Source organism: Amblyomma maculatum, chromosome 3 (assembly GCF_055883805.1).
Source record: "Amblyomma maculatum isolate TAMU_Amacu chromosome 3, ASM5588380v1, whole genome shotgun sequence".
Classification (NCBI taxonomy): Eukaryota; Metazoa; Arthropoda; class Arachnida; order Ixodida; family Ixodidae; genus Amblyomma; species Amblyomma maculatum.
In genome coordinates, this window is record NC_139346.1 from 148,311,302 (window position 1) to 148,320,518 (window position 9,217).

Sequence of the window (9,217 nt, forward strand, 5' to 3'; positions counted from 1 at the left end):
GGGGCGGAGCTGTTCAGGTTGGGCAGGGAAGCGTCGAGGTCCGTAGTAGTACCGTCGGTCAGCGTTGTAATAAGAACGAGGGGTGGGGAAGGTGCGACTGCGGCAATAATGTGAAGTGTGGCTGGCTCGACAGCAAATAAAACAAATTGGCCTGTCATCTGAGGTGCGCCACTCTGCAGGATTGCCACTAACGTAGCGACGTGGGGGAGCTTGGCTAGTGGTTGCAGCAGCCACTACAGGAACAGGATGCGATGGTGACGAGGGCGGTACGGGGTTGGAGGAAAGACCGACGTTGGCAAGTTCCTGGCGGACAACAGCCTGTATCATGGCCACAGTGTCGGGCACTGGAGATGGGAGTGGTGCAGGAGCTAAGGCCTCGAGTTCTCGCCTGACGATCCGAGAAGGCTGTTACAGAGGAGCCAGATCATTGCAGGATGATGTAGCTGCCGTGTTCGGAAGGCGCTCAAAGCGATGTACCAGGCGTCGTTGTTTAGCCTGCTCGAATTTTCGGCAAACTTGAAGCACCGACTAGACGGTAGAGCAATCCATGCAGAAGAGGATGTTGAACGCGTCATCTGCGATGCCCTTGAGGATATGCCCTACCTTTTGTGACACAACGTGAGCACGTCTTGAATGTAGGCCAGGTAGGACTCCGTGGTGGATAGGGCGCGAGACGAAAGTTCGGTTTTGGCTGCAAGAGCCCGTCCAATGGGCTTCCCGAACAAGTCGTGAAGCTTTTGCATGCAAACTTCCCAGGTCACCAGCTCATGCTCGTGATTTTGGAACCCCGTGCGAGCGGTTCCCTTCAAATAGAAAATCAGATTGGCCAGCATGATGGTCGCGTCCCAGTGATTGTTCCTGCTGCATCGCTCGTATTCATCCAGCCAGTCGTCAACATCCGTCTTGTCTTTGCCATTGAAGATGGGAGGGTGGCGGAGTTTTGTGAGGATGAGTGGCTGCGCCGATGTTGTTGCGGTGGTAGGAGCTGCCTCAGAGGTCATAGTGGCCGTTGTTGACATTGTGATCCCAGGTAGGTGGCGGCCACTGCGCAAATCCAGCTTTCGGCTGCTTGAATGGATTTATGTGTGCACACGGGGATCTTTAGTCACCTCCACCAAGACGATACGTGGCAAGGTTAGTGCACGAAGGTTAGTCCAGGATGACGCAGCACACAAAGCACAGAAGCACAGCAGCGTCAACCTTCTTCTAGCACCAAACGTTGCTATCACTTTGTCTTCTTCTGTGTCACTGTTGCTGATTGTTGTCTTCTTTAACGTCCAGCAATGCAGGGCATATATGTCACAATATCCTTCTTTAGTAGACTTGCTTTACATTCTTCACATTTTTACAAGTAACGAGTTTTACCCCACCGTGGTGGTGCAGTGGTTATGCCGCTCGGCTACTGTGCCCAAGGATGTGCAATCGAATCCCAGCTGTGGTGGTCGCATAAAGGCGAAAAGCAAGATGTCCGTGTGCTGTGCAATGTCAGTGCAGGTTAAAGAACCCAAGGTGGTCAAAATTTGCGAAGCCCTCCACAACGGCATCTGTCAGCCCGAGTTGCTTTGGGACATTAAACACCATAAACCAAACCAGAACCATTCTAAGAGAGTTAACTGCTGAGCTAGTCTGTGTTGCACTGAATACCCTGTAATTATGGCAGAACCATTTCCCATGCCAATCATTAGTCAATAACAGTTTTTGTCTCAATGGAACCAAATAACGTGCAAACTTTGGCACCCCTAATTTTTTAAGCATGGTGAATGAGGGGAAACACTACAAAACCTGATTTCCATGGAAGTTTCACACATTTAGAACAGAAAAATTCTGCAGGCCACTTCTTCAGTTCACGCGACACTCCTTTAGTGCGAAAAATCTGCAGCTTTTCAGAAGATGTGGGGATCGTGTAAAAACTTCCAACCTGAATATGTTGATGGCCAAAGATGAACTCGGGTGTTATTTCTGTCACATTTACAATGTGGTCATTTTTAAGCAGACAGCATGAGTCTTTCTCAACACCAGTTTTCAGTGATGAGACACCTGTTGGCAGCACACATTGTGGGGGTTCTATTGAGGAATGGGCCAGCTCAGAGAGCCTGCGACTGACCTGTTCAAGTGGCTTGCTGTTTGTTCTGAGAAGTGCTTTTAGCTGGCCCAAACTGTTCTCAAAAGGAAATGCACTAACTCTGTCCAGTGGGCCATACAAAAGGCAGTCATCTGCAATGTGGCACATCATATGCACATTATAAACTAAGAAATGTGGACCATAAAGCGAGGCTGCTTGCTGAGCAAAGTACTGAAGGAGCCGTGAAGCGTAGCTGTTCATTTCAATGCACAGCACTTCGTGCAGCAAAATGCGTATGGCAACATGTAAACAGAGGAAGTGCTGGTAGCAGTCTTTTTGCAGCAGGTCACGCAACAAAACAGGACCAATGTAAAGCAAGAATGCCCTAAATTCAACGGCCTTCCACCTCTCCAGCTCGTCGAGAGACCTTGGTTGCCGAGCAAATTCAGTAGGCAGTTTACTCGCCTCCAATCTTGCGCTCAACATTCTTCTTTGTTGTGCTCCGAGACGATGGGGCAAAGGTCCTGATATCCATGTGTGCAAGAGCTTGCGGACAACTCCTAAACACACTGAATGCATATAATCAATAGGAAACTGTTTTACCATGTCAATGCGGAGTTCAGTAAGTGGACTCACTCCATGGTGGTGGCCAGGGTCTGCCATAGCTCGAAATGAGTCATCGGTTCTGTGCTGAAAGGCAACGCATATCGGAAATGTCTGCCGACGGTCAAATCGTTCACCTTTTTGACTACAGCGATCGCAACCATAAAATCCCATGTGCCCTTTTATGCATTTGGTATACGACCTAGCTGGCGCATCACATATTATGGCAGTTACGGAGATGCTGTAATGTGTTCCATGAACATCTATTCCTGCCACCTCTAGGTCCTTCACTTCATCAATAAAGGGCCGCAGAAAGTCCTCAATGTTAGTTGGCTTTTTTTTGTCACAGTGAACAGCAACGACAAATGGTCGGTTGTGTACACAGTTTGACACACGACATAGCACAACCCAAAAGCTGACAGAAGAACTTTTGAAGATAGGAAGACCATCTATATTCACATGAAGTTCGATGCTGTGGCTCTGTTGCGGGCGGAGGCCTAATCTCACGCGGCTTTCAATTTGTGGTTTTAAGTCAAAATATACGACATTTCTTTGCACGTTTGCCTTTCTCTCTGTCTTCAGCAGAGTCCTTGCGTCACTTGGCACTGGATGACCAAGCCTCTGGAAAAGTAAACAGAGATCATTGATGGCCGAGTGCGTCAACGAGTGTTTGAGAGCAATTTCCCTCAGTTCGTCGCGAACGTTGACACATGAGCCACTTGCTTCTGGGCCAGAAACGTCACTAGCAGCATCCGAATCTCTCAGCTCTTCAGCGACCACGGCACGTTCTTCGGCAGAGTCTTCGGAGAAGTTCTCAGAGGTGCTTACTGAGCCAGAACTTTTATCATCATAGTCCTGAGCAGACTGCTCTGCCAGATATGGGCTTCTCTGGAAGTCTACGCGTGCGCCTGAACGGTCAGCCGGTTCAATGTCACGGCCGGTAGCCTCGCGCATAGTGGATGTTTCTGGTCCATTTCCGTCATTTGAAATGTCACGAAAAAAGTCATTGACCTCTCGCTGCAATCGCCGGTATTTTTCCCACTTGCTCATGATTTCCGCTTGCTCTGCAGTCACAAAAGCTTAAACCAGCTTGCGAACTCCGGCCACCAACACAACCACCCGTCTACGATGTCAGTCACGGCGCACTGCAGTGCACTCAGTACACACACTAAACACTCACTAAAATACTGCACAAAACAGGACAATGCACTATACCACGCACTGAAAACACTCGCAGTAGAGATGAGACCACGCAAAAGACAAAGCGATAAACAAGGGAAGGGCAAATACGACAGCAACACAACCAAACAAACAATGATGAAAACTACGGATGGGGATTGGATTGAATTCGTTCCGTCACGTTGATTCGTGGATGGTGGCGCGCAGAAACTCCTTGGTCCTTGGTATGCATGGTTTCCGTGATTTTTAGCTGCCATTATAAAGCTAAATTCGGATTATACTTTATCATGCCTATTATTTTTATATGTAGCGGGAACAAGAGGTTAAAAAAAAAATGCCGTAGTAGCATTTGAGCAGACGACGCTCTGGCGTTGATGATGATGATAAACTTGTGGCCATGCCGCCATACCCTTTGAATCGGGTGGACACTCACACGGTACTCAGCCAGAGTGCAAACACACACCACAGTTGCACAGTTACGCATACACTGAGTTACGCAGTTACACACACGCACACACACAATCAATAGCTGCCACCGATCGGCGGCGCACTGTCTTCCACCACTCTCTTCTGAGCAGCGTCACCTGTCGACAAATAGTGGATATTAAATGATTAGGAAAGCATTTACATGGCATTGTTCTCGTCGTTCGTTCAACACATTTATTCAACGTCGTTTTTGTGGCGCACTAGCTTTAGCGCCACTAGAGAGCCTTTGTTGTGTATGCGTGAATTTTAGTGTGTCATAAGTGAATAGCGTCTGTAAATAGCATTTGACTGATTTTTGTTGATTTTGTTCTCATGTCAAGACCAGGCAATAAAAAAAACAAAGTTCTTGTGGCGCACTTGATTAACACCAACCACCTCTCTGTACTGATGCCACTGAAACATCTGTTCGACTCCTGTGTTTTAATTCTTTTGAATAGCTTTTTTTTTTTTTTTTTTTTTTTTTGCAATTGCCTTCACCGTAATTATTTCCTGCCTTCAGTGAGTGCGTGTTAACTTTAGGTTGCGTTCACAGACGCCTTTCAGTAACAATCGCCGTTTACAGTGAGTGTATGTTACCTTCAGGTTGCGTTCAGAGAGACCTTTCCGCAACAATTAATCGCCGTTTAACTCGCTGAGAGCGCTGTCTGCTCCAGTGCGCCTACGGAATATGGTTTGGCATACGCGGACGTACGCGCATTCAGATCATAATCTGAATATTGTATGTGTCTGCGGCCTCACGTTCAGTTCATGGTCTGAGTCGTGAGTGAGGCGTCGGACTCGAATTCAGATCGCGATCTTAATAAGTTGATAGCGCGGGCTCAGGCTCAGATCATGATCTGTGTTTTCTTGACGACGGTGTGCGCCTTTTTTTTTTTTTTCTCGAGGGGGGGGGGGGGGGGGGGATTTTACATAGCCGCGACAAAGGCCGCTTGCGTACCTACATATTTCGGTGACCGGTAGAGATAATTCTGTGCGCCGCCTCCTGCATGCGCACTCCCTGACGTTTTTGAAGCGAAAGTTTCACTACGCCAGCTTTTCGGGCCGCCAGCGTAGCGCGCCGGTGTTCAGCTGCCTTGACAGATATACGCGGCTTTCCAATTCGATCACCTGGGGATACGTGCGTTGACATCGCACAGCACACGAACGCGCCGCCTTCCCCTTTGGCGGCTGCGGTTCGGTGGAGAGACTCCACCGAAACGCAGCCGCCAAAGGGGAATTCGCGATCCCGACCGCCAGCGGCTGCGTTTCAATGTATGCAAAAGGCGGCCGTGCGCTCTGCACTGTCACACGTATAAAAATCCGTAGGTGGTCGAAATTACTCCCTAGTCCTCCACTACGGCTCCTCTTTGTCTCTTTTCATTTTCACTCCCAACGTCATACCTCCCCTTATGATGCGGTCCAGGTGTCGACAGAAAAATATGGTCTGGCAGATAACCTGCGCCTTTCCCTTCCTGTGAACCAATTATTGTATTATTATATTAATTTAATTCTTATGAACAAATTTACAATGGAAGCGAAGGCTTGCTAGGTGTAACAGGTCTTTGTGTGACATTAAATTTGCCCTCCATGTTACCTGACCTAATTAGGTGTGGGCGTCCATGATTTCGTTAAAAAGTTAAATTGGTTCACAGGAAGGGAAAGGCGCAGTAACTGTCACACTTGCTCAGTGGACACCCGAACCGCACCGTAAGGGAAGGGAGGAAGGTGGGAATGAAAGTGGAAAGAGAGAAAGAGGAGCCGTAGTGGAGGGCTACGGAGTAATTTCGACCACCTGGGGATCTTTAACGTGCGCTGACATCGCACAGCACACGGACGCCACTTCGTTTCGCCTCCATCGAAACGCAGCCGCCGCGGTCGGGTTCGAACCCGGGAACTCCGGCACCCACCCCGGCGGGGCCCATGATTTCGTGGTGTTCACACAAATGTATACTGCGCCTTCCTTAATTTCCCGATAATAATAAGAATATATAATTGGGGAAAAGAAGGAAGGCGCTGTATACATTTGGGTGAATACCACGAAATCGTGGACACCCGAACTTAATTAGGTCAAGGTCATCTGAAAAATTAAAAACGAAGATGCAGTCCTGGGTTTTGCGATGTCCGCACACTTTAAAGAACCATGAGGTGGCCAAATTATTCCACTGCCTTCCGCTACGGGATCTCTTTCTCTTCACTTCCACTCCCATCTTCCTTCTCTCAAGTCTGACAGATACTGCGCCTTTCCTTTTTTTTTAGGCTGATTTCTTTTATTATTTGTAGGAAGAGAAAGGCGCAGTAACTGTCTCACTTGTTTTCTGTGGACACCGCAACTGCGCTGTAGGGGAAGGGAGGAAGGTGGGAGGGCAAGTGGAAAGAGAGAAAGAGGAGCCGTAGTAGAGGGCTACGGAGTAATTTCGACCACCTGGGGATCTTTAACGTGCGCTGACATCGCACAGCACCAATCTACAATATACAAGAAGAAATATGAAAATTCATCTTAACCCTAGTGTAGGTGTCCACAATTCCATGACGTCCACTCAAAAGTATAAGGCCTTCTTTTCCCTAAAACCTAATTTAAATAACAATTACAAAAAAAAAAAAACGCTGATTGAAAAGCCGGTGCTAAAGAGGCTAATCAGCACTTACAGCTTTCGCTGTATTACTAGGTTCAAGTCATGCTCAAACCCGCACAACTTTTTATGCACTTTCACACAATGAATATCTTGCCACGTATGCAACATAACCTTTTCGGACTTTTTGTTCCGGCAACCTATATAGACTTATTAAAATTTGATTGTATTTAATAACAAAGTATAACACCAGGCGTGGTGCTTCACTTACACGAAATAAAAACGTTCAAACAGTCACACGCGCAAAAAAAAAAAAAAAAAAAAAACGAGGCCTTCTAGAAAAGTATTGCCTCCGTCGATCATGAGCCTTAGGACTTAATTGGGGGTCGTGGACTTGGGAAATTGCTCAACTCAGTGAGTGAGTCCAATTAAATCATTCGAGTCGAAATAAATCAATGAGTCCAGATGAGTCGTGATTCGAGATGAGTGAGCTAAAAATGAGTCGTGATTCCACTGTGAGTTGCTTGTCGAGATGTGCATATATGAGCCCAGCAGATACTCCTAATCGAATCGTAACAATGACTAGATGAATCGTGAGGCAGATCGAGTGAGGTAATTGTGAGTCTGAGTAATTTCGCAATTTCGGTGATCCCGAGCATGTGTGAATATATATTAGATTAGATTTGAGTGAACCCGCAAGCTGACCAAAATTGTGTTAGTGAGCCGAGCGCGGGCATTCCCGACTTTGCCGAGGTATATGGTGCACAGTCGTCCACATACGTGTATGTGCCCGCTAAAACGACGAACGTACGTCATCACTCTTAATGAACAATAATAAAAACAGCAATAATATTTTATTAAGCATTCACTGCAGTGGCCCAGCCCTGCTTAAAAAGGCAGTATTGCCACGATGGTTTGCTGACCCTGACCTACGACCCAAGGTATATAGTGAGATGTGAGGTGAGGAAAAGATTAGATATGTGAGAGAGGATGAGATGCGGGGATGAGGAAAAAAAGGGGACCGAAATTGAGAATGGAACTATGCACGACAACCTTATACCTCTGTCACAAGTTCACTTTCGATCCTCATTGAATTCGATCTGCATTGAGGTTTTCAAGAATTGAAGCGTCCCGTGCTACACGGGCGTTTTCAATGAGCATTGAGAAATTTTCCTCGTGTGCGCTTTAGAGCTCACTTATGATGAGGGTGCCGATGGCCTCTTTCGAGTGTGCTTGAAATCTCAAGAGTGCATAAAGAAGCAGCTTGAAGTCAAGCAGGCTCGAGCTCGATTGCACTTGAAAGTTGCTGTGTGACAACCTCGATCTGCATTGAGTTGAATGCAGATCGAGTTCAATGAGGATCGAAACTGTCCGTGTGACAGGGGTATTAATGTGCGCCGCCTTCGTTTAATGGCCGATACATCAGAGCAAATTCAGGCGGTGGGAAAGATTGGGCGATGATAAAAGGCAACTGTTGCCTATAGAGACCATGGAGGAGTCAACACAAAACTTGACGCAAAATGAAATTAGTAGCTTGTAATGTGTTATCCTGGCTCAGTGCTCCACACAGGATCAAAATAACTGTCTAAAGTCCCGGCGCGACTTGACTAGTTTTGCTTCCTGATTTAAAAAAAAAAGAAAAAAAAAACGAAAAAAAAAAACACGGTCGCGTTTTCGTACGGTCAACTAAAAGCGCCGAGGCGACACACCCGTAATTTGCTGGCGTTTATCGTACGAAAGAGTCCATACGTTATACTAAATGTTTCTATTGTTCGTGGCGTGCAGTGTGGCGAGAAGCGATATGTACATACACGCGTTCTGCAACTTTATCGAACTCGTCTTGGAAAATTTTCCCGCCTCGACCGGTGGGAAAATTTTTCAAGACGATTCCGATATAGTTGCAGAACACTGTATTTGTCTTCTGTCACAGAACCGGCCTGCTATACATTCATCGCGCACAAGATCTATAAGACCATGGCATCGGGCGAGGAGGTTGTCGAAACGCCTCCTCTCTGGACTCTTGCAAACCGGTTCCGCTGCCCCCTCCACTGTGCTGACGTCAGGCGCACACAACAGCCCAGCGGGCATTATGGAGACGCCCAGGGGGCCGTCGTTGCAAATGTATAAACGTGGCACCTGAAAAATCTAGTTTGCTTAGTTTTTTTTTTTTTTTTTTTTTTTTTGCATCTTAAAAAACAATATGACCGTCATCTTCCCAGTCCGCGTCTGCACGTTAAAAAAAAAAAAAAATACTAGTAATGAATGTTTTGATCGCAAGAAGACGCGTTCAACTGTTTGGCTTCAACGTTTGGTGTTGTTCCTTATGTGTCTACTTATT